This window comes from Oncorhynchus clarkii, chromosome 24 (genome assembly GCF_045791955.1).
Source record: "Oncorhynchus clarkii lewisi isolate Uvic-CL-2024 chromosome 24, UVic_Ocla_1.0, whole genome shotgun sequence".
Taxonomy (NCBI): domain Eukaryota; kingdom Metazoa; phylum Chordata; class Actinopteri; order Salmoniformes; family Salmonidae; genus Oncorhynchus; species Oncorhynchus clarkii.
The window spans coordinates 9,927,573-9,955,437 of NC_092170.1; positions in this window are offsets into that span (position 1 = coordinate 9,927,573).

Below are 27,865 nucleotides of genomic sequence, written 5' to 3' on the forward strand. Positions count from 1 at the left end.
CCTCTGGCTGGTCTAGCTTGTTTTGGTGATCAAACTTAAGTCTTTGCTCATATTCTTTTCATCATATTAAAGTTTGAGTTTTGGCAGACACCCGTTACATTTCCAGAAATCATTGTATTTGTTTACCGTTAGCCAGCATGATTGTAGTCTTGAATAATTGACTGACTTGTTAATGGGGAACTCTTAAAAGCAGCCTCCCTATGTGACACTAACAAACCCAGGGCTTTGAAATGTTCATCAGCATGAGAATCGGGAACTAATGCGACTCCATGGTCATTAAACAGGATTTTGTCAATTAACAGTCAAATTAGCATAATATTTCATTCATTTGACTGTGGAGATTTGAAATTGATGCATTATCAGATGATGAATATGGCTGCAAGCAGCGATGACAGTCACCAGTCAATCTGCTTTAACATGATAATTCTGTATCATATTACATTCAATCATGATGATCTATGATTCAAACATACTGCAGTATTGGATCCTGTTGTCAGAAGATTTAGTTACCCAATCTAACCTACAGTATTCCCTTTCTGTGGCATCATAGCCCAAAATATGTTCATCTACAGGTTTGTGTTTTGTGTGGTCCCATCAGGTCTTACTAATGTAAAGTGTTAAATTGGGTTGGATGACTTTCATCTTGATTCCAGTGCTATTTGATTTAGACCTAGTCTCTCTGTCCCATTAGTGGCTGATTGTTTATTTGGAGTGAGTGGTTTTGGAGCTTCTCGTCCCAGTTTGGCATCTCAGTGCATTCAGAATCCAATCGAAATCTGCGAGTGGACATCTGTGATCAACGACAAGAGGTGTTCCCTGGCATGTGTCCATCGCATTGACGAGAGCCACACTGGCTTTATGCAAAACAGAGGAAAGATTACATTCTTGGCAGGTAAAGTGGCCCACCACACACATTGGAAGGGGGGGACGGAGGAGCGGGATGGGGGGACTTTGCCAGGCATTGATTACACAGCCACATAATGCCAGAAATGGAAGGCATCTCAATCTGTGGGATGGTGCAGTTGTTTACTTTTACTGCGCAAATGTCCTTGGCTCGGCCCAGCGCTTGGGGTCCCTTGTAGTGCTGGCATTCTATTGTGTGAAAGCAAAGCAGTGGAGAGCAGAATCCCTTTCACCAGGAGACACACACCACTGTGGCAAAGCTGTACCGCTCTGTCCTTGGAACTCCTGCGGTAACGCTGACACATTTGCTCTGGCCGGTCTGACTAGGGAGAGGGCCTATGGATGGAGCTTTGTTTAAGATTGGGTCTGTTTATAGCCAGAATGGAAGAGGAGGAGCCCCTGCAGGGAGAGTATTGGTTTGCTGTTAGGGAGGAGTTAGTCTATTGTGAATTTTCCTATATCTAGTGCCTATATGTCACACTGTCTTAGAGTCATTGTAATAAATATAAATCTGTATTTGGAATTTTTCTAATTACCTATGCAAAATATAGTGTCTACAGTCGTGGCCAAAAGTTTTGAGAATGACACAAATATTAATTTCCACAAAGTTAGCTGCTTCAGTGTCTTTAGATATTTTTGTCAAATGTTATCATGGAATACTGAAGTATAATTACAAGCATTTCATAGATGTCACAGGCTTTTATTGACAATCACATGAAGTTGATGTAAAGAGTCAATATTTGCAGTGTTGACCCTTCTTTTTCTAGACCTCTGCAATCTGCCCTGGCATGCTGTCAATGAACTTCTGGGCCACATCCTGACTGATGGCAGCCCATTCTTGCATAATCAATACTTGGAGTTTGTCAGAATTTGTGGGGTTTTGTTTTTCCACCCTCCTCTTGAGGATTGACCACAAGTCAAGTTCTCAATGGGATTAAGCCATTGACCCAAAATATTTATGTTTTATTCCCCGAGCCACTTTGTTATCACTTTTGCCTTATGGCAGGTGCTCCATCATGCTGGAAAAGGCATTGTTTGTCACCAAACTGTTCCTGGATGGTTGGGAGAAGTTGCTCTTGGAGGATGTGTTGGTACCATTCTTTATTCATGGCTGTATTCTTAGGCAAAATTGTGAGTCAGCCCACTCCCTTAGCTGAGAAGCAACCCCACACATGAATGATCTTAGGATGCTTTACTGTTGGCATGACACAGGACTGATGGTAGCACTCACCTTGTCTTCCCTGGATAAGCTTTTTTCCGGATGCCACAAACAATCGGAAACGGGATTCATTAGAGAAAATGACCTTACCCCAGTCCTCAGCAGTCCAATCCCTGTACCTTTTGCAGAATATCAGTCTGTCCCTGATGTTTTTCCTGGAGAGAAGTGGCTTCTTTTTTTGTCTGTGTTTTAGTATGGTCAGGGCGTGAGTTGATGAATTGCAATTCATCTGATCACTCTTCATAACATTCTGGAGTATTTCCAAATTGCCATAATACAAACTGAAGCAGCAGACTTTATGAAAATGTACAGTTGTGTCATTCTCAAAACTTTTGCCCATGACTGTAGGGGAAAAGCAGGCATCATGTCATGGTTCCACTTGTCACCAGAGGGAGGCAGAGAGTGTCCTAGAGACATTAACGACATTCAGATGTGTATGATTTCCCTGTTAAAAGAGGTGTGTTTTCGGTTGTCCTTTGCAGAAGCTTGAATTGCTTACTGTGTGTGGTTGGTTCCTGAGTGAGGTTGCAAGACTTAGTGTTTGTTGTTTTTCTCCCCAAGTGTACTGTGATCCTGCGGCTACCGTTTCTCAGTAAAGTATTATGTTCTTAACCACTGATTCCTAATCTGCTCTCTTCTCTGCACCTTGGCGCAACCTCACCACCTCACAGCACGTTTGAGGTAGACAGGATGATCTGTTGATGCCGAGGTGGAGAATTTTCAATGTGACAGACATCTGGGATATGGGCCTCCGCTGGGATGGGGACTCAAGAAAGGAAGAAGTGGCTCGCTGGAGATCTGGTTCCGTTCCCTCCCATCCATTGAGGTCACACACACACAATAGAGGGGAGGGTCTGATCGATGGGGAAGAGGCAATGACGTGCTGACAGATAATAGACGGGTGTGTTCGCCAGCCTCTTGCAAGACTGCGTGGCACATCATCACAGATGCATGCTGTCAAAGTACTTAATGATGCCTGCTTTTCCCTGTTGTTGCCTCATGCGGCAGTCTTAATGTTATGTAAATGCTCCTGACAACAAACTGTCAAGCTCTGTTGATTTGTATCTGGGGGTTCGTTGTCACAAACACTCCCCTGACACCATGACCAACTTCACAGAAAACTGTGTACATTTAAGCGATTATGGAGTTACCCTTGTACCAATAATATGAAGCAAAAGTGTAGTATTTAATCTAATATTGAAAAGGATTAGAATATAGGCTACCATATAGTTATTTATTTTGTATTACTTTCCCAAAGCTTTGTCAATACACCACAACATTAACAAAAACTTGTTTTCAGATCTTTACTCAAAGTTGTCAACAAGGCAAATGGTGGCTACTTTGAAGAATCTAAAATAAAACATACATTTAGATTTGATTAACACTTTTTGGTTACTACATGATTCCATGTGTGTTATTTCAAAGTTTTGATGTCAATGTAGAAAATAGTAAAAATAGAGGAAAACCCTGGACACACCTACTCATTCCAAACTTTTGACTGGTACCCTATGTATTTGGGGATTGATAGACACTAACAATCAAATGCAAACAATTCACACAATGAGGTTATGAAATAACAAATGTGCACAAATTGTTAGGAGAGAGTGTATTCTGGAGAGAGTGTATTCCAGACTCCTCTTTTTGGGGGGCTGTGCCATTACTGCTGCTTCCGCAATGGATTAGTCTCAGCCTCTGCAATGGATTAGTTCACTGAGATGGCCACAAATAAGAAAGGCGTTGCGTGTCCAATAATATATATATATATATATATATTTATATATAAATTGGGGCCAGCGCTAATATTGATACGGATCATTTCTTGTAATGTTCAAAGCTTACCGGAAATGCAGAGAAGAACTGACATTTCAAGTGGCATTACATTTCACTGAAGTTGTTGGCTTGGTGGCTCTCTGGCACTTTAAATGTCACATTCTTCATGTGGCTCCAAATATAGTGAGGATTATATTTCAATTATATTATATTCCAAATTCTGGTTGCTGTTCACTGGATATAGCTCTTTATTGATTATGATTTTAAAAGGCTTTAGGGAAAACAAATGATTATGTCTCAAGCTTTGCAGACAGTTGGTTACATCATTACTTGGCAACTTTTTCTGTTTATCACTAACATAATCACCTAAACTGACATATTAGTTACGGTTACAGTAAAATGTTCTTTATAAATGGTCTTCTGTAGCTCAGTTGGTAGAATATGTTGCTTACCACGCCAGGATAGTGGGTGTGATTACCAGGACCACCCAGATGTAAAATGTATGCATGGATGACTATGTCGCTTTGGATAAAAGTGTCTGCTTAATTGCATATAATATTATATAAGTCACTTACGGTGACATTTTACCTACAATATGTTACTATAATCACATATTACCATTCTCAGTGAAATGACTGTATCACCACCACACGTAAACTCTGTTTACACCCCTTTATTCACCACAAACACACACCAGCGTTTTTTCCCACCTATTTTTTTTTTACCACTACTTCACTGATGTAACATGTCTAGAGATGGCTTACTCCTGTGCAGTTATCTGCCTTTCAAGTCCTCTGAGATTGACCGTCTGTGTAGTTTTCTGTTTTGCCGTGTTGATGTTCTCTTTTCATTCTCTAAATGAGATCCACGCAGCCTGAGATCAGAAGTGAGAGGCAATAGATGTCTGCTAATAAACATCAGGAAAATCAACACACTAATTTAAGGCAGATGGAAAGTTCCTTTGGATGAAACACTATTTGTGTTCTCATAATAGTTTCCCAGGATTAGCAGTGATCTTCAATTTAGAGGTAATGACTACACACAATCAGAGTGATAAAGACAAAAGATAAACGGACATTAAAGTGACGCTATTAACTGACTCACATTTGTCATTGAATTTGAGGATTTTAATGTGGGACTGACGCCACACTTTGGAGTTGATGTGAAGGGGTGATAACAAAAAAACATTTAATAACTTGTTACACCTTCATTCGATTTCCCCTGCTAATATGAGTACTCTAGCTAAGATAACGACAATGTTTTATCCTGTTTTGTTGCCGAAACATATTGAAAGGAGACATTTGCAGCCATTAAACCATGTGTTAAACTCATTTCACAGAGCTCCGTGTGTCTGCTGGTTTTCACTCCTCCCTTGTACTTGATTGATGATTTAAGGTCACTAATTAGTAACAAACTCCTCTCACCTGGTTGTCTAGGTCTTAATTGAAAGGGAAAAAAAAAAAAAAAACAGCAGACACTAGGCCCTCCATGGAATGAGTTTGGCACCCCTACATTACACCATGCTCATAGAGGAGACGAGGTCAAGGTGGGAGGGCTACAACATTCCTAGATTAAAAAGTGGCACTGCCTCATCTTGTAGTAACATGTAAACTTCCTTCTATCTACAGGACAGTACATTTTTTGTGACATCTGCAATGGTGTCACGTTCTGACCTTTATTCCCTTTGTTTTGTATTTATTTAGTATGGTCAGGGCGTGAGTTGGGTGGGAAGTCTATGTTTGTTTTTCTATGTTTTGGGGCATTTCTTTGTTTCGGCCTAGTATGGTTCTCAATCAGAGGCAGGTGTCATTAGTTGTCTCTGATTGAGAATCATACTTAGGTAGCCTGGGTTGCACTGTTTGTTTGTGGGTGATTGTCTATGTCAGAGGCTTGTGTCAGCACAGGTCTATTTTGTTAGCTTCACGGTCGTCATTTGTTTATTGTTTTGTATGCAGTGTCAGTATTTTCTTTATTAAAGATTTACCATGGACACTTACCACGCCGCATTTTGGTCTTCCGATCCATCTCGCCTCTCCTCTTCAGATGAAGAGGAGGACGACCGTGACAAATGGCATGTATTCATTGATGCCAAGGGAAGCCAGGCTTCCCCCAAAAATGGACAATGAAAAAGAATCAGAGCAAGTGAAACAGCGCCCCTCTGTCTCTGTAATGAAGCCCATCTATCTGATGCTGTCTGGTCAAAAATAACATGTGTTGCCGCCAGTGGCATTGAATACAAGGGAAGCCAGCGAGCATTTTGCCTCCCTTGTTAAAAAAAAATATTAGCCAATCAGCGTTGAGCTAAACTGAGTGAGCTACACTGTGAATGGTTCTGGCACACCCCAAAAAAGTGTCATTGGAAGCCAGTTTAGATTTGGCTTTACACCAGTAGAATAATTGGGCCCAGCCTTAATATTGATACGGATCATTTCTTGCAATGTTCAAAGCTTACGGGAAATGCAGAGAGAAAATCTGACATTTCAAGTGGCATTACATTTCACTGAAGTTCTTGGCTGGGTGGCTCTCTGGCACTTTCAATGTCACATTCTTCATGTGGCTCCAAATATAGTGAGGATTATATTTCAATTATATTATATTCCAAATTCTGTCCGCTGTTCACTGGATATAGCTCTTTATTGATTATGATTTAAAAAGGCTTTAGGGAAAACAAATGATTATGTCTCAAGCTTTGCAGACAGTTGGTTACATCATTACTTGGCAACTTTTTCTGTTTATCACTAACATAATCACCTAAACTGACATATTAGTTACGGTTACAGTAAAATGTTCTTTATAAATGGTCTTCTGTAGCTCAGTTGGTAGAATATGTTGCTTACCACGCCAGGATAGTGGGTGTGATTACCAGGACCACCCAGATGTAAAATGTATGCATGGATGACTATGTCGCTTTGGATAAAAGTGTCTGCTTAATTGCATATAATATTATATAAGTCACTTACGGTGACATTTTACCTACAGTATGTTACTATAATCACATATTACCATTCTCAGTGAAATTACTATCACCACCAGGGGTGTATTGGAGGGTAAACACATGTAAACTCTGTTTACGCCCCTTTATTCACCACAAACACACACCAGCGTTTTCCCACAATTTTTTTTACCACTACTTCACTGATGTAACATGTCTAGAGATGGCTTTTTCTGTCCACCGTGTTTCTCGTTGTGTTGTTGTCTTCCGGTAGCTAGCTAGCTAAAGTTGTCCCTTTCCTAAATTAGCCATGGATGGAGATAGGGATTTGGGCTTGTGGTTTTACTTAATTCTCCGTACTGGCCAATGATTGTAACGGCAATTCTGATCCAACCATAAAATCATATCTGGTGCCCCTGGACTGAGACGATGGAAGTTCAATCTGTAGCTAGAGGTAGGATGCTAATATTAATTAGCTGGCCTAGCATTTTAGCCAGGTAGCCTAGGACAACAACAAGTAAAGTGTGTACTGTATCATGATAGCGTTTATAGACCATTTAGGCAACATGAAAGAGGAGGATGGCATTGGCGTTTCTCTACAAGTAAGGTGAGTCAGCATGTTTTCCTACCCGCACGCACACAAACACACAGAAATCACTAACATGGACAACCACATCGTATTTAGCTTCTGTTGATTAGACTAAATCATTTTTGATACCGTATATTTTAGTTGTCACTGTATTAACCTAAGCATAGGTGATGACATGTTGAAATGGTGCTGGAATAGTGGAGGCAGCGCCTGTTTTAACTCTCTGTGGTTCTAAATCAATAGTTGTTTAGTAGTCCGAAAATGTAGGAAACATTAACTTGCTTGACCATGCTGTAGGTCATGTAACTGTTTGTTACATGCTAGAAGTTTTGTGGACTTCAGCGGACAACGGTTGCTCTCCGGTTTTGTGATGAAACAAATGTGTGGTTGAATCTTATTATTGTCTCTGCCTTAGGCCTATGTATCACAGTGTCAAGACATGTGACAGCTTATAAAGCAAACAATGCAATTGTCACAACACATAGGTTGTGTCGTGGCTTTTCTTCCTGGCTTGACTTTCCCGGTGATTTTACCCACACAAAGCTACAATACTGGAGATCTGTTCAAATATTCCCCCTGGTTTATCAGAATGTAGTGTCAGATACAAACAGGCAGAGAAGCAGACACACTTTCTGATAGTGCTGCTGTTTGTTCATTATCCCAGCCCTGTAACCTTGGGTTAGGTTGTGTAAACTCCCTTAGATTTTAAAACACAGCGTGATAATATCTATATACTGTATACAGAGGCACACAAAGAAATGCCTCTGTAGTAAATGCAGCACCTGGCAGAGGTGAAGAACTTGAAAAGACAAACACATCCTGCTCTGTAGATAATACACAGTGACAGTGGTACTGAAAACTGCGGTTTTTGGAGAAGGACAATTGTCGATTATGGCTTGAATAATGACTGGTAATTATTACAATATCAATACTTTTGAGATCTTCATGTCATATTTACCTAACCCCCTTCGTGGCTGACAGGAAATCATTGTTTCTCAATAGCATTATGTAAAAGCACCTTGTCAAGTTGAACCGTGGGCCCCTCCTGTTAAATGTGTTTGTCTCAGGGAGAGTGGATCATTTGAATAATATACCCATGGTGAAATTACGATGTTAGGGAATGGAAGTGTTTTCCTGTTGAAATGGTGTATGGTAAATCAATATGATGGAGCAGCTGAGATGTGGCAGGTGTGACTGGGCGTGTGCCTCTGCCTCAGCATACAGATCCTCATTAGCTATCCCCAGTTAGCAAGCTTAGCGCACATGATTGCATTTCTAAAGGGAAATATGGGAAGATCGGATAGCGCCAATCAACTGGCTGAAAGGGCCTGCCACACAATGGATGGCATACTGTGTCAGAGCTTTCTATTACTGTCAATGGACAGATATTGTGTGGAGGCCATATTAAGTGGGTGTGTTATATCAAGACTGGTTGGAGTTATGTGAGACAGAGAAAACGCTTTATAGTTGTCACGCCCTGATCTGTTTCACCTGTTCCTGTGATTGCCTCCGCCACCTCCAGGTGTCGCTTATTTTCCCCATTGTATTTATCCCTGTGTTTCCTGTCTCTCTGTGCCAGTTCGTCTTGTATGTTTAGTCAAGTCAACCAGCGTAGTTTTTCCCGTACTCCTTTTGCTATTCTCCTTTTCCACCTTCCTTGACCACGAGCTGCCACTCTGTACCTCCTGGACTCCTGGTTTTGACCTTTTGCCAGTCCACGACCATTATCTTGCCTACCCCTTTGGATTATTAAACATTGTAAGACTCTAACCATCTGCCTCCTGTGTCTACATCTGAGTCTCGCCTTCTGCCTTGATGATAGTACTGATGCAGTATACAAATACACATACTGTAGTGTTGTCAACATAAGAAAATAGTATGACTTGTGACAGGTATACTGTCTATAAAAAAACGATTTCCTCAGCTGCGTGTGTGTGTGTGTGTGTGTCAGACACAATCTGTGGGATTGCAGCCACTGTCACCATTACCATAAATGCATGGCAGTAAATTTGGACATGGAGGGCAACAGTTTTAATCCTATCTGGAGGCTTAATTCCTCAATTTCAAATATAACGTCCTGTAAGCACAACAGCGTCCACAGAGAGAACCGCAAATTCCTTTCTAAACAAATCAAAATAGAGCTCTTGTATGGCTATAGAGTATGTAAAACATTTATTTTTATGTAACAGTACTACTCACAAATCGATAGTGCCAGGAGTTCAGTTTTATCCAAGACTTGAAAGGACCAGGAGCTTACTGACTAGTTGTAGCTTATACTTGGGGTCCAGAGTTTTTCCTGGTCTGGCCACTTAGTCAGGAAAAACCCTGACCCAAACTATTTATAAGATCAAGATGTTTAATTACGAGTGGAGAGACGTGGCGTTGTACCCTTCTGACTCTGTGGCAGTCCTACAAATTGGAATAGGTGCTATTGTTGCACAGATACAGTATCTATAGTAACACTGGGATCAGCACTATTGATAATGATTATCCTAGTATTGGGTGCATTTGTAAATTCTATCTATTACTCCGATTTCAGAGCACTCTCGTCTGTGTGCCAGAGCGCAGAATAATTTATGAATTTAGGATCACTAAACACCTGTTGAATATGGCCGGTGTCAGTAAACGGTATAATGTAGGATGCTGAGGGATAAAAGGAGATTTGTAGGAATCTGTATGTGTGGGAGTGAGTTGACCTGATGTGCCCTGTGGATGCAGGCTTGGGTGTAGCTTTCTCTTACAGTAAGGCATCATGATATCACAAAATATGTTTAATTGTCTGTGCCTCAACCTTTTAAACTTGACTAAGCTCTGTATCGGCTCCTCTGTGAAATAAGTTTGCACTGTGTGCTCGTTTCATACTTTCCTACAACTAAACTATGAAAAGATGAGGTCTTTCAACTTAATTTGTTGTTTATTCAGAGTAATCTAGCACAGCAGTATGGGGTCCTGGTTATTTTACTCAGATAATTGCCTTTTGTCTTGGTTAGATAAAAAATATGAGCTGCATGTAATGGAAGATCATAAGAGTGGAACATTACAGTATAGCTTAAACCACTTTTCAAAATGTTTTTTTTTGCGCCCAGCCTCGCTCTGTTCCTATGTAAGGAAGTACCATCCCACTTCTGACACCAGTGTAGCAACAGTTCAATGCCCCTTGCAGATCTTCAGCCTTGGTCTTCCAGCCCGTAGGCAAGAATTAGCCCCAGATTGCTATTGTGCACTTACAAATTGTAGGTTTAGACCTCCATTGCATTGTTTTTATTTCACTGCAAAGTGCAAAATGTTATGTCTCACCACTGGGTGCCTGGAGATTCTCCCTCTCACATTAAACCAGTCACATTAAGGTCAGAAAGGACCTTTAATGATACAGTAGCAAGGACCTACTTTTCTCTGTACTACCATTAGAAATAATGAGTGTGAATGTGGAACACACAAATTGAGAGATGGGGGAGGATCACACAAAGGTGACTGTATTCTCCTCGACTTGCAGTGTGTGTCTGTCTCGCAGTTGGCATTCCAATTCAACCCAAAGGTGTTCAATGGGGTTAAGGTCAGGGCTTTGTACAGGTCAGCCAATTTCTTCCACACCAATCTCAATAAACCATTTCTGTATGGACCTTGGTTTGTGCACGGGGGCATTGTCATGCTGAAACAGCAAAGGGTCTTCCCCAAACTGTTGTCACAAAGTTGGAAGCACAGAACCATCTAGAATGTTATTGTATGCTGTAGCGTTAAGATTTCCCTTTACTGGATGTAAGTGGCCTAGCCCGAACAATGAAAAACAGCCCCAGACCATTATTCCTCATCCACCAAACTTTACAGTTGGCATTAGGCATTATGCATTCGGGCACGTAGCGTTCTCCTGGCATCCGCCAAACCCAGATTCGTCCGTCGGACTGCCAGATGGTAAGCGTGATTCATCACTCCAGAGAACGCGTTTCCACTCCTCCAGATTCCAACGGCACCGAGCTTTACACCACTCCAGCCAACGCTTGGCATTGCGCATGGGTGATTTTAGGCTTGTGTGCGACTGCTCGACCATGGAAACCTATTTTATGAAGCACCCAACAAACAGTTCTTGTGCTGACGTTGCTTCCAGAGGCAGTTTGGAATTGGGTAGTATGTGTTTTGATGCTGGGGACAGACAATTTTTTACGCGCTACATGATTCAACACTCGCCAGCCCCATTCTGTGAGCATGTATGGTCTACCACATTGCGGCTGAGCTGTTGTTGCTCCTAGGCGTTTCCACTTCACAATAACAGCACATACAGTTTACCGGGGCAGCTCTAGCAGGGCAAGGTGGCATCCTATGACGGGGCCACGTTGAAAGTCCATTCTCCTGCCAATGTTTGTCTATGGAGATTGCATGGCTGTGTGCTTGATTTCATACACCTGTCAGGAACAGGTGTGGCTGATATAGCCTATTCCACTAATTTGAAGGGTGTCAACATACTTTTGTATATAGTGTGTTCAGAAAGTATTCAGACCCTTTGACTTTTTCCACATTTTGTTACGATACAGCCTTATTCTAAAATGGATTAAATCACTTTTTCCCCTCGTCAATCTACACACAAAGTGAAGGGGTCTCAATACTTTACAAATGCACTGTATATGGTGTATTTCTGCACCACTAATGCCCGTTCTAATCGTCTAAAACCCTAGACCCACTCCAATTTGCTTACCTCCCCAATAGGTCCACAGACGATGCAATCGCAACCACACTGCACACTGCCCTAACCCATCTGGACTAGAGGAATACCTATGTGAGAATGCCGTTCATCGACTACAGATCAGCATTTAACACCATAGTACCCTCCAAACTCGTCATCAAGCTCGAGACCCTGGGTCAAGCTCGAGCTCTGGACCCTGGACCCCGCCCTGTGCAACTGGGAACTGGACTTCCTGACGGGCCGCCCCCCAGGTGGTGAGGGTAGGTAACAACATCTCCACCCCGTTGATCCTCAACACTGGGGCCCCACAAGGGTGCGTTCTGAGCCCTCTCCTGTACTCCCTGTTCATCCACGACTGCGTGGCCATGCACGCCTCCAACTCAATCATCAAGTTTGCGGACGACACTACAGTGGTAGGCTTGATTACCAAAAACTACTAGACGGCCTACAGGGAGGAGGTGAGGGCCCTCGGAGTGTGGTGTCAGGAAAATATGTCAACAATGTCAACAAAACGAATGATCGTGGACTTCAGGAAACAGCAGAGGGAGCATCCCCCTATCCACATCGACGGGACAGTAGAGGAGAGGGTAGTAAGTTTTAAGTTCCTTGGCGTACACATCACGGACAAACTGAATTGTTCCACCAACACAGACAGCGTTGTGAAGAAGGCACCTCAGCTCAGGAGGCTGAAGAAATTTGGCTTGACACCAAAAGCACTCACAAACTTCTACAGATGCACAATCGAGAGCATCCTGTCGGGCTGTATCACCGCTTGGTACGGCAACTGCTCCACCCACAACCGCAAGGCTCTCCAGAGGGTAGTGAGGTCTGCACCACGCATCACCGGGGGCAAACTACCTGCCCTCCAGGACACCTACATCACCTGATGTCACAGGAAGGCCATTAAGATCATCAAGGACAACAACCACCCGAACCACTGCCTGTTCAAGCCGGTATCATCCAGAAGGCGAGGTCAGTACAGGTGCATCAAAGCAGGGACCGAGAGACTGAAAAACAGCTTCTATCTCAAGGCCATCAGACTGTTAAACAGCCACCACTAACATTGAGTGGCTGCTGCCAACACACTGACACTGACTCAACTCCAGCCACTTTAATAATGGAAATTGATGGAAATTGATGTAAAAATGTATCACTAGCCACTTTAAACAATGCCACTTAATATAATGTTTACATACCCTACATTACTCATCTCATCAGTATATACTGTACTCGATACCATCTACTGCATCTTGCATATGCCGTTCTGTACCATCACTCATTCATATATCTTTATGTACATATTCTTTATCCCTTTACACTTGTGTGTATAAGGTAGTAGTTAGGTTAGATTACTCGTAGGTTATTACTACATTGTTGGAACTAGAAGCACAAGCATTTCGCTACACTCGCATTAACATCTGCTAACCATGTGTATGTGACAAAATTACATTTGATTTGATTTGAAACCTTACTGTGCTGGAGGGCAGGACTCCTGACATGGCAGATCTGATTTCCTTTCTGCCTGTGGAACTATCCACATCCATCCTCTCTCCCTCCTCTCGCTCCATCCCCTACTACATCGGCCACTATGAAATTGTTTGGTTCGAGCCCCAATGTGTAGCTGTAAGTCCTGCACCATGACAAATGACTTCCAGATGAACCTTTTGTTATGTTACGTAACAGCAGACATAACACAAACACTCTTTCATCCCACCGCCTGTCTTCTGACTCTGTCTGATCACACTGTGGCGTGGTGTAGCACCTGAGTGTGTGAAGAAACAGAGCTGCAGGGTTTGAGGATGTAGCCGTGGTGGCACAGTGCTACTGTGACCTCACTATGACCTTTCTGTCATGCCCTAATGCCAGGCTTGTAAACTAGTATTGACATGTGACTAGGGCTGTGGCAGTCACATTTCGTCATTTCGTCAGGTGTTTATTGTCAAGCAAATAACTGTCGGTCTCACGGTAATTGACCGTTAATTAACATAAACACGTTTAGCATCTCCTGGCTTCCACACATAGCCTACAAGGCATTTTAAAAAGTCTAATAAATCCTTGTAATATAGCCTACACCTTCACAATAAATTCATTATTTCTTTTAGACAGGTCTAAAGAAGCATAATATGAAGAAAATGTAGTCAATTTCAGAAGAACATTATAGCATACTCTGAGTTGTCCTTATGTTAGATCCTGATGTGGCTATGCCAAATGGCTGTGGACAACACTAGTTCATTTAGTAGACAAGATTCACTTATAATTCCGTGGCATTATTTTATAGTATGAGGAATACGATTGAACAAAGCTGACTAAAATATAGATATTTTCTTCAAACGATTTGAGGGAGTGTGCACATGCGTTTTGTTGAGCAGTTAAAGAAATAGGTACTCCTATATGCTTAATTTAGAGTCATTAATGGAACTTTATGTAACAACTCTCCTCTTCTTCTGACGAGGAGTAAGAGAGGTCGGACCAATGTGCAGCGTGGTAAGTGTCCATTTTAATATATAAAACTGAACACTACAAAAATACAAAATAACAACATGAATGAACAAACGAAAATCGAAACAGTATCGTTTGGTACAGACATAGGAAACATAATCACCCACAACTCAAAAGTGAAACCAGGCTACTTAAGTATGCTTCTCAATCAGGGACAACGATTGACAGCTGCCTCTGATTGAGAACCATACCAGGCCAAACACAGAAATCCCAAAACATAGAAAAAGGAACATAGACAACCCACCCAACTCACGCCCTGACCATACTAAAACAAAGACATAACAAAATAACTAATGTCAGAAGGTGACACTTATGTCAGAATGTGACACTTTAGATGTTCTACAAACGTTGGGCTGTATGTTTTGATTTTTCATATATTGTAAGGCTGCATGATGAGACTCTGATGATTTGAAAAAAGTTGCTTGAAAGTTTTTTTGTGCAGGCTGTACACACTCCAATATTCTCTCATTCACAATTTGACAAGCGCTTGATAATGCCTCGAATTTCACAGTGGCATCCCTTTTGTGGCCGTCATGCGCCCTAAAACATCCATGCCTTTTGCGGCCCGGAGTGCTGCGTTGTGCCCTTCTCCCTGAGTGTAATACGCAATCGGAAGCGTCTCTCGCTCACATGGCTCTCCGTCAGGTTACATATGAAAATAGACACATCCGGGATGCACATGCCAGCGTCCATATCCAATACCGAAGTGCATATTGAAGTATTGGAAGAACTGTCCACATTTCCTTTTCGTCAGCCAACAGGATGAGTAGGCTTAACGAACAACAGAAGCACTAGCCTATGTCAATCTACTATCCCACATAGTAAAAAAGTCGACCTAAGTGCAAATGCTTATGCTTTCATTATAAAGGTGCATTTTTATGGTGAAAATGATCTTCCCCAAACTTGAAACTTACGCTCTGCATATATTTGCCAGTTAGGCTCTACACCCCTTGTAAAGCGGATTAGTGTGCTTAATTTTAAGAAGGTTATTTGGCCACTTTAGTTGTGATACAGACCTTATTAAAAGATATAGGCCCATGGGCTAGGCAACATGAGGTGTGCGACTAGGATTAGAAAAAATGGCCCAAAAAAGGCATTGTTTTTTATGCTGGGCATCATTCACAAGTGATAATATATGTGATAGGCTAATATTGTCACCCATCAGACGTTTCTTGATTTAATCTTGTCATTACATATACTAAATAATATATGTGTGACATTTGTTTTGATTTAGAATGGACCATTATCATGCACCTGTATCCAAACAGGGACAGCGGAGCAAATACATATCATCTATGCACTTAATTAGCAAATGGAGGACGCTTTTCACATTGGTTTATTTTCATGCCTGCCAGGTAGGCTATACTCATGTTGTAAATATAAGCAATGTGCTTAATATTAGGAAAGTTGATAAATAAATATAGTAGACCTAGCCTACAGAAAGCTGTTGGGAACCTCCTCTTTTTATTAGCGGCCATCACTCGGTTTTCGAACGCAATTGCATAGCCAATAGAAATGTTGCGGCACTTGGGCTCTCATGAAGTGTTGATTAGATTTTCAAATACATATGCATTGATGTCAGAGTGATTAGAGGGACAATAGAGTGCTGAGTACCAGGCACTTATCAAGTTTGGTAGGCTACTAATAACCTGCACAGTCATGTAGAATTTGACTGCTTTCATGACCCGGGTATGGCAGTAATACAGTTATTGAATTGATTTTGAATAAATGTATTAGATTGTAAAGATTATGTTTTCCAGACTGTTTGCCAAACTGAGCCAATTCGAGCTAGGCTGTACTGGGCTGGCCTAGTGGTTACACTTCTGCCATACTTGCTGGAACCCTCTTGGAAAGGATAATATGAGAAGAAAATATCCAAGCCAGCACAGTACGGTTTGGGTCGGCCATATAATGTGAATCGGTCATAGCTTTTCTGCTGTGGTGGTTGAACCCAACCTCAGTTTTTCCTAATGGAAGAAACATTCTTAGATCGTATTACCACGCTCAAAAACAGTTTGTCATCATTGGCAGTGTGCTTCAGCTAGGTTTTCATGTTGCTGGCTGTGGCAGTGTTATGGTCTCTTGGGAGAAGAGTCAATTAACCTGATAGCTGACAACTTAAGGTTTCTGAAATTGATGTGACTATATTTTTCCATTTGTCAAAGAGTTTGTGTTTATTTACTTGCTTGGTAATGAAATGTATTGACTTGAATTGGAATTAATTAATTAATGTCCATTTAGAATCTTAGTATTTCACTTGAAAGCTCTGAAATAACATTTGCAGTTTTTTCCCCCTTATCACTTTTCAGTGCATAATTTAAAGGACTCTTCGTGGCTTCATGCTGAGCTGAATATAATGTTTCCGATCCAGTGGTATCGGTTCTGACGTGTGTTGTTTGGCTGTATTTAACAGAGTCATTCCTATGTCTCGGTGATTTCTGGAGTATGGCACTGATTAAAACCGATAGGACCCTTACTGAGTCGTGTTCGAGGGTGCAACACCCTACTTAGTTAAGCTACTATTTTATTTTTACCCCCTTTTTTCTCCCCAATTTCGTGGTATCCAATTGTTAGTAGCTACTATCTTGTCTCATCGCTACAACTCCCGTAGAGACGAAGGTTGAAAGTCATGCGTCCTCCGATACACAACCCAACCAAGCCGCACTGCTTCTTAACACAGCACGCATCCAACCCGGAAGCCAGCCGCACCAATGTGTCGGAGGAAACACCGTGCAGGCAACGAGACAAGGATATCCCTACCGGCCAAACCCTCCCTAACCCAGACGACGCTAAGCCAATTGTGCGTCGCCCCACAGACCTCCCGGTCGCGGCCGGTTACGACAGAGCCTGGGCGCAAACCCAGAGTCTCTGGTGGCATAGCTGGCGCTGCAGTACAGCGCCCTTAACAACTGCGCCACCTGGGAGGCCCCATGTCCTTGTTAGTTTGATGTGTTTTGGGGTTAAAGTGATTTTAAGAGTTTTTGTAGATTTTTTTTCTATCCCTTTGATTCCGTATTGGCAGAGCAGAAGCCCTTACCTAGGGCGCCTTCGTTCTACGGCTTATGTATAAATTAGGAATTTATATTTACCAAAGCAATTACGGTGAGTACCTTGCTCCTGGCAACAACAGCAGGGTCCCACCTGGGCCTGCGATCAGCAGCCTTCTGATCACTCACCCCATTCCACACCGCCGCTGGCAAGACACACACACACACACACACACACACACACACACACACACAACACATACACATACACATACACACACACACACACACACAAAGGCTTCTCCAAAACAACTTGGTAAGTCCAGTAATTTTGCACATTTTCAATTCACTTCATACTCACCTTTGAGGGTGAGTTACTGTGTTCAGTTCTTAACAAACAGCATCTTACTCAAAATAGAGATTCAGTGGGGGCAACACTGCTACAGTTGCTTGCGAAAGTATTCACCCCCCTTTCCTATTTTGTTGCCTTACAGCCTAGAATTAAAATAGATTTTTTGGGGGGGGGGTTTGTATATTTTTTATTGTGAAACAAACAAGGAATAGGGCCAAAAAACTGAACTTGAGAGTGCACAACTATTCACCCCAACATAAAGTGTCTTAATAGAGCGTTGAGGCGGCTTAACAGCTTCAATGTGCCTTGCCATAGATTCTACAAGTGTCTGGAACTCTACTGGAGGCTTCCATGAGAAATTCCATCATTTGGTGAAAACACTGTATCAGGCGTCGCTCCAGAATCTCCCATAAGTGTTCAATTGGGTTGAGATCTGGTGACAGACACACACACACACACACACACACACACACACACACACACACACACACACACACACACACCCTTTAAACCACCTATGCTCCTTCGAGACCCTTCGTTCAATGTCACTGAGATCTCTTCTTCCTAGCCATGGTCGGGATAGTCGATATAACCTAAAAATCATGACTTGATTTTTTTTCAAACTTATGGGTGAATCACGATATGCATCTCATTTTTAATTAAATACGCTTTGTTGTACAATTAAAGGTCAAATGCGCTGCATTTCAAACAGTCATCAATAATCTAATGAATTCGGGGCTTATTAGCTTCTTGTAGGCATTATTGAAAATAAACACAGGTCTCATTAACAATCTCTCAAGTGCAAGCCCACGTGCTAGGTAGTAGCCAACTAATTTATATTTAAAGTTTAGCCAATTTGGATCTATTTGCTAGCTAACAAGGTAGAACAGTTTAATTATTAATAACACACCCTTCTGTCCGTCTCCCACTGTTTGAACAGCATGTTCGTCTATCCACTTTGTTAAGATGTTTAAATCAAGTGGCCTACCTTATTTTTCAGAATGAGAATGAGTTGTCAATTCTTTATATAATTGTGTTTTATGCTTATTGCACAGTTTATAAAACACAGACTAGGCAGCTAGAATAACAGTATTTGGCTAAAATGCTGTTTGTAAAACCAGAGGAAGAAGCAAAGCACTAAAATCTGTCCAAAATAAGGCCAATGCGTTTCTGTGGGCTTATTTTGGACCAAAGCTTGTCACCTGCCTTGCCGCCTTTGGGACAACGCCTCCCATTGTTAGGCCGGAGACTTGTGCATTTGTTCATTTATATACAGACCTCTGGTGTAAATGGGAAGGTGCACAGAAGGAGCGAAGGAGGTAAGACCAAAAAGGTAAAACGAGAACAAGCCGACATAAACGTTCATAAAAGCATGATGGAACGTTAATTGCTTAATTAACTCAGGAACCACACCTGTGTGGAACACCTGCTTTCAATAGTGTATCCGTCATTTACTCAAGTGTTTCCTTTATTTTGGAGGTTACCTGCATATTAATGCAGTAGGCATTTGTCACCCAAGTTTTCACATGTATCATTAATGCATTTTGGCACAAAATATCAAAAACACATGCTTGTAAAGCAGGGCAGGATGTCAACAAGGCCACTTGACTACAAACAAACTATAACCTTGTGACAAGTCTCTCTTGTGAAAAAGTTGATCCTCTCATTTAGATTACATGTGGTGCTCTAAAGATGTCCCCTCAGAATAGGAAGTCCCTTGTGACTGGCAGCTATGGATTAACCTGTGTGTGTGTCGCAGGGGGCCTGGCTGTCTATTTTATGGCAGGTAGATGAGTCAACAACTTAGCGACCGCTGTCCATGGTCTTGAAGTTAGCTACTGATTCACACCACCCTCAGGGCAGAACATGTTTCTTCTATCTGTGGACATGTTTTACAATGGTCCTCTGGGAATGCCTGTGTCACCTTTCCTTACACCATATCGACAATGAACAAGTACATGTGCCAAAGAGAAATTGTGTGTATGGACATGTTTTACAATGACTCTTTGACAATGTCTGATCATTTCACCTTTCCTTTCATTTTACACCATGTGAACACGTCAGTGTTCCTTAGTTAAGTCATGTCATGGTCCTGTGTGTGGACATGTTTTACATTGCGTCTGTCACCTTTCCTGTCATTCATAGTGTTAATGTTGTCTATGTTCCACAGTCATGTCCGTCCAGGTTGATAAGGGTGGTCATGCTTTCGACAGTGTGGTGCTACTGCCTGCTTACACACCAACTCACTCACTCTACCAATGAACCAAGGTCATCTGGCTGGCTGACTGGCCACACTCCTGACTGTGGTTATGTCTATCAATCGTCAGGGTTTTAGCTCTATTAATGTAGACAAGCAGGTGTACTGAATCCATATTAGGAAAATGTTCACCCCTCACCTGTCCAGGAGCAAATCTTTTTGGTTTTCCAATCCCTATGAGTGGTCGTCTCTGACTGTGTCTAATGTAACGTAATGCCTCATGCCAATCTCTTCTGACACTTGACGAGACATGTAGCTGATCTATTGCCAAAATTATATTCCAGAGCAACGGAGACCTAATGCACTACATTAGGTTTGTAAGTGAGGGATCAGCTGGCTCAAGGGGTCCGACTGCGCCCTCTCCTGGATGTGGGCCGCAGTACAGCCACTATTGATGAGCTCACCTGAGGCTAATTGACTGATGTTGTTTGTGCTCTCTTAAGGGGCAGAGGCGGAGAGTGATTATGAGCCGGAGACTATGGTGAATTCCAGGACAGTTGGATTCCCGGTTATAGGCTCAAGCTGTTGGATTGGCGTGTGGTATGAACCGTTAGGATAGCCATTACCCGGGCCTTTGTTTGTATGGTCCCGCCGGGGAGAGTTGAAAGATGAACTCCCATTACATTTTTGTTATTTTTCTCTGCGTCTCATTTCATGCTATCCTGCCCAGGATTCCGTCAGTGAATAGGTATGGCCTTTCACATTGGTGGACAATGCGGGCACCAGAAGCCAAGACTGATTGAACCCCCCCCCCCCCCCCATAGCAGAGACACAGGCGAAGGGCAGAAGATGAGCGATGGTGGCATACAACAGGCACAAACACTCTACCTGCAATCAAGGACCTGGCATGGGAGAGACCGGCCGACAGGAGAGCCACGCCGATGTTGAACAGCCTGACCCCACGGATGAGCAAAGAGGGCGACATCAAGGCCTACTTCCTGGCCCTCAAACGGACGGCCAGGCGAGAAGGGTGGCCTGAAGGAGAGTGGGCCGGGCTGATCTCGCCCCTGCTATCAGGGCCAGCACAGGCAGCGTATTACGACATGGGCGAGGAAGCTGAGCTGGACTACAGCAAGTTGAAGGCAGAGGTGTTGGCTCGGTATAACCAGAGCCCTCGCGAGAGAGCCCAGAGGTTCCACGGATCAACCTACAGGGATGACGCATCACTTAAAGGACAAGCGCTCCAGTTAGTCCGCCTAGTCGGAGACAATCGCGGTCGACAAGTGCTTGAGAGAACTGCCACCGACCCTACTAAGAACAGTAAGCCAGAGCAACTCCCAGACAATGGATGCCCTAGTCAGGGCTATTGAGACCTGTAGGGCTGTAGAGGCCGATAGGCGTGGGAACCCTGCACAAGAAGCCCTTAGGCAGGTAGCCTAGTGGTTAGAGCATTGGACTTGTAACCGAAAGGTTGTAAGATTGAAAACCCGAGCTGACAAGGTAAAAATCTGTCGTTATGCCCCTGAGCAAGGCAGTTAACCCACTGTTCCTAGGCCGTCATTGAAAATAAGAATTTGTTCTTAACTGACTTGCCTAGTTAAATAAAGGTTAAACATTTTTTTTTTAAAGAAGCCCTACTGCGAGTGGAGAGGAAGAGAGAGAAGCTTCCACCAGAGAGGGAGAGAACGAGACATGAACCTATTCCCCGCACGGTCCGGTGTTTTAAATATCAAGCCCTAGGACACATCGCACGACACTGCCCGAAAATGGAGGAGCCCATGCCCACCGAGTCCCCTAACCCGAGCCCCGGCCCCTCCCAGGCAAGGGACATTCCCCATCAAGCGCCCTGCTGGCAGGCAGAGACGGCCCCCACCCGGCGCATTCCGGTGAGAATAGGCAGAACTGAAACATTTGTGTTCCTGGACTCCTGCAGCATGGTCTCCCTCAGCCAAAGGGATATACAGGACAACTGGACAGTGCTCGAAGGCGAAGTGAAGGTATCATGCATACATGGCGATGTCCAGGATTACCCCAGGGCCCGAGTAAAGATGACCACACCTGTGGGAAAGGTCACTATGGGGATGGACCTGTCACCGAACTTGTCAGTTCCCGTCCTCCTCAGTCGTGATATCCCACTCTTCCACCGGTTGTGGGCCAATGCGGAGAAGCATCAGAGGGGCCGACAAGAGAAGAGGAGCTCACAGTACCCCATGGGCCTGGCACATAACCCGGGTGCCCGCCATAAACTCCGGGAAAAGAAAGCAAACCACACTGGGCGACTAGACGGTCTACTAGGGGAACAAGAGAAGCAGGAGGAGGATTCCACACGACTGCTGCAGCGGGTCTTTGAAGAGACGTCTAGTGATGAGACGTGCCACGGAATCGAGAACCAAGGCGAAGAGGGATCCAGGCAGGTGAGGATAGGAGGCAGGAGGAAAGAGAATGGCTTCGATAGATCTTCGCCGACTCCACACCAGAGGAGTCCCGGTCGTGGTTTGGCACGGAGGACTGGGACGACCACCTAAACAAGGTGCGAGCTGTGTTGGCAAGCCTGGAGGTGGCCAGGCTTACGGCCAATTCTAAGAAGTGCCACCTAGGCTTAAACTAAGCCGAATACTTGGGGTACACTATTGGCAGTGGCCTCATCAAACCCCAGAAGGAGAAAACACAGGCGGTGTAGGAGTGGTCCAGGCCCGATAACAAGAAGATGGTGCACGCCTTCCCGGGACTGACAGCATACTACCGGCGCTTCATTCCAAACTATTCCACCATAGCAGCGCCACTGACTGACCTGACCCAAAACTCAGAATGGTGCGGATGGTATGGACCGACAGGGCCGAAAAAGCTTTTAATGAACTTAAGACTGTGTTATGCACGAACCCTATTTTGAGGATGCCAGACTTTTACATGCCTTTTACTGTATTCACAGACGCATCAGACACAGGGATAGGGGCTGTGTTGTCACAGGGGGAGGGGGAGGAGTAAGACCACATTGTGTATATCAACCGTAAACTGGCCCCTAGGGAGCGAAGCTATGCTACTGTGGAGAGAGAGGCACGGGTGATTAAATGGGCGCTAGGGTATCTGAGGTATTACCTCCTGGGGAGTAGTTTCCGCCTTGACACCGACCATGCCCCCTCAAGTGGATGGCGGGAAAAAGGGACAATTATAGCTGGACAACGAGGTGGTTCACAAGCGCAAAACTACACAGTATTGCGGATGCGCTTTCTCACCGAGACCTGGTAGGTCCAGTGGCGCGAGCCCTCCTGGTTCTGGCTTGAAGGGGGATGTGTGAGGGATCAGCCGGATCAAGTGGTCTGACTGCACCCTCTCCTGGAGGTGGGCTGCAGTACAGCCACTACTGATGAGTTCACCTGAGGCCAATTGACTGATGATTGTTTGTGCTCTCTTAATAAGGAAGGGGCAGAGGGGGGAGAGGGATTACGAGCCGGATTCTATGGCGAATTCCAGGACAGTAGGATTCCCGGTTATAGGTTTGGCTCAAGCTGTTGGATTGGCGTGTGGTACCAACTGTTAGTTTTTTTTGTTTGGATAGCCATTACCCGGGCCTTTGTTTGTACGGCCCCGGGGAGAGTTGAAAGAAGAACTCCCAATACAGTTTCCTTCTTTTTGTTGAAGTCACGTCTCTGCGTCTCATTTCGTGCTGTCCCGCCCAGGATTTCGTCAGTGAATAGGTACGGCCTTTCACATAGATCTACTTTACATTAGGTTTTTAGATATGTTATGCAGTGGCTGTGTGAGAGGTGAAATCCCCCTACAGCACACATCTGCCACATCAAATTCCATTTCAATCAGTCAGTCACACCCACTTATACCCCCTCCTCTGCCTCTCGCTGCTAATAGCTAAATGTTATGGAGCTTTTCGGGACCTCCCCGGCCTGCTCTCTAGTGTAACCCCCAGTTCAGTTGTGGATGCATTTTGAATAAAGGATTTTCTAAATGGGCTGCTGGATGTGAATATTCCAATTGTTGGGTGGGTAGACTGGATCTCAGCAAAACATAAGGCCTGAGCAACAGACTGACCACGATTACAGAAATACCTGTGTGCCTGGAACTAAGTGCATCTACAGTCTAGTCTATTAATCACTGTCGAACACATATTTATAAACCATTATTCATACTGTAACTGGTTGAAATCTTCTGCAGTACTTGATTCTTTCTCTCACAACAGCATTGTTAATGTCTAACAGGGTGGAAATCTCAGATGGAATAACAGAATGATTTTCTATGTTCATTTCCCTTCTGTTTTTCTACCAGAGCTGCTGACTCAGACATGAAACTAATGAGTTAAAATCATAGCAACTTAGATGTATGACACAATGAGCAAATTATAGCCATTTTATAATCCAGACATGAAATTGAGTTCTCCCAGTCAAGGTTGACATTAAACCAACCGATTGTACCACCGCTATACCCGCGCCTCCATCTATAAAGATACATCTCACTCATCCATTTGTGGAGATTGAAGTGTGGGCTCAACCTTGTGAACGCTGTGTGGTTGGTTGTTGTGTCATATGAATACATGCTTAGGTCACTCCAATGTTATCGTCTATAAAAGGGGAACCACATTTATAGGCCCTAGGTGAAAATACAAATGTGTATGTATTGCTGTGATAAAACTGCCTGTTAGGGGGACAATAAATCACTCACTCTTTCATAATGGCAACAACTTTGTTTCCACCTATTTTAGTGTTGAGAAGCTGTAATCTAACCCTCCTGGGACATTTCTTGTTGGCTGTGTTTAAGAGCAACATATCCCAGAGTAAAGTTTCCACCACACACAGTCTGAGGGGAGATGTTTCCACAAGGCCTTAGTACAGAGGGCTGTTTGAGAATAGCCAAGAGGCAACATGACTGTGTGCTGGTGCCAGGTTCAGAAAGCACAGCTCTTTATCATCACCTTCTCCCTTATACGGCCACCTACCCACTAACTAGGAAATCCCCACTGCATCTTATAAACAGACTAAAACCCTGTCCGAGTCTAGATATATGAGTATTTTCTACTGCATGGGAAAGCAAAGTCTTTACTTTAAGACTTCAGTCTGTTTTTGTAAGTTATTTGCATTGTCTGCATAATTTAATGTCACTATATGTAATCAGCCATCTCTTAAGGTAATGTCCATAATTTGTCAGTTGAATTGGTATCAATGTGTGCTTACTTGATTAACACACATTTGCATATTGGCAGCTGGTCCATAATGCGCACCATCCTATGCTCCAGGTGTTTCTCGAGTCAAGAGTAAATTGCTCGGTTCTTACTTTATACTCAATGGCCATAACGTCTCCAACATGTATTATGTAGATTTAAGTTTAGTCCCCACATGCTGTGACCATGCTTCCTCTGCCCTTAATATGTTGAAATATTTGAGGCATAAGGAATTTGACCTTTAACATATTGCAATGCATAATGCATGGCTGAACAACACAGAAGACATTTAAACAGCTCCACACAAACTGAGAGACACACAAAACAAATGCATTTTTAAACCAACAATTTTGTAACTTTATTACAATTAACTTTACGAGAGGGGGTCCAGGCAGAATTGAGTAATACGTGCAATTTTCATCTCTTGATAAGTGTGATATTTTGAGGAAGGCTTCATAATGATAAGAGTAAACATTTGTTGTTGACATTTGGGCCTTCAAAACAACAGCACAAGTCAAACAACATTGCTCTTTTCCCCATCCTATGTCTTCATGATGGGTTCTCTCCCATGGTTCCATGGTGAACTGTTAATGCTTTTCAGGAAGTTTTAATAATATGAACTAACTTTTTTTCTCTTCTTCTGTATTTCGTGTTAATGTTAAATCATTTATATACAGTACAGTGCATTCAGTATTCACACCCCTTGACTTTTTCCACATTTTGTTTCGTTACATGCAGCCTTTTTCTAAAATTGATTAAATAATTTTTTTCCCCTAATCAATCTACCCACACTACCCCATAATGACAAAGCAAAAAAATGTAGACCCTTTGCGAAGTAATTTGTTGAAATACCTTTGGAAGCGATTACAGCCACGAGTCTTCTTGGCTATGGCAATACAAGCTTGGCACACCTGTAGTTGGGGAGTTTCTCCAATTCTCCTCTGCAGATCCTTTCAAGCTGTCTCAGGCTGGATGGGGAGCGTCGCTGCACAGCTATTTTCACGTCTCTCCAGGGATGTTCGATCGCGTTAAAGTCCGGGCTTTGGCTGGGCCACTCAAGGACTTTCAGAGACTTGTCCCTAAGCCACTCCTGTGTTGTCTTGGCTGTGTGCTTTGGGTTGTTGTCCTATTGGAAGGTGAACCTTTGCCCCAGTCTGAGGTCCTTAAGTACTCTGGAGCAGGTTTACTTCAAGGAGCTCTCGGTACTTTGCGCCATTCATCTTTCCCTCGATCCTGACTAGTCTCCCAGTACTTGCCATTAAAAAACATCCCCACAGCATGATGCTGCCACCACCATGCTTCACTGTAGGGATGGTGCCAGGTTTCCTCCAGACGAGACGCTTGGCATTCAGGCCAAAGAGTTCAATCTTGGTTTCATCAGAGCAGTGAATCTTGTTTCTCATGGTCTGACAGTCCTTTAGGTGCCTCTTGGCAAACTCCAATTGGGCTGTCATGTGTTTTTTACTAAGAACTGGCTTCCGTCTGGCCACTCGACCATAAAGACCTGATTGGTGGAGTGCTGCCGAGATGGTTGTCCTTGTGCAAGGTTCTCCCATCTCCACAGCAGAACTCTGGAGCTCTGTCAGAGAGACCATCGGATTCTTGGTCACCTCCCTGATCAAGGCCCTTCTCCCCCGATTGTTTAGTTTGGCTGGGCAACCAGCTCTAAGAAAAGTCTTGGTGGTTCAAAACGTTTTCCATTTAAGAATGATTGAGGCCACTATGTTCTTGGGGACCTTCAATGCTGCAGAAATGTTTTGGTACCCTTCCCCAGATCTGTGCTTCGACACAATCCTGTCTCGGAGCTCTACGGACAATTCCTTCGACCTCATGGCTTGGTTTTTGCTCTGACATGCACTGTCAACTGTGGGACCTTATATAGACAGTTGTGTGCCTTTCCAAATCATGTCCAATCAATTGAATTTACCACAGGTGGACTCCAATCATGGAGGATCAAAAGGAAACAGGATGCACTGAGCTCAATTTCGAGTCTTATAGCAAAGGGTCTGAATACTTATGTAAATAAGGTATTTCTGTAATGTAACAAAGGCTGTAATGTAACAAAATGAAATGAGGAGAAAGCCAAGGGGTCTGAATACTTTAAGAATGCACTGTACATCAATTGTATTTTGAGAACAATTTCACCAATTTGAAAGGAGGTTGATCCTGTGTCATTAATTCATTCTATTCTATATATGTCTTTGCTCAAGGAGATGTTGATTATTTTGTAATCTAAAAGCAATTCATTTTAGCTTTTTAATAAAAGCATAAACAGTTGAAGTCGGAAGTTTACATACACATCAGCCAAATACATTTAAACTCAGTTTTTCACAATTCATGACATTTAATCATAGTAAAAATTCCCTGTCTTAGGTCAGTTAGGATCACCACTTTATTTTAAGAATGTGAAATATCAGAATAATAGCAGAGTGATTTATTTCAGCTTTTATTTCTTTCATCACATTCTGAGTGGGTCAGAAGTTTGCATACACTAAATTTGTATTTGGTAGCATTGCCTATAACTTGGGTCAAACGTTTCGGGTAGCCTTCCACAAGCTTCCCACAATAAATTGGG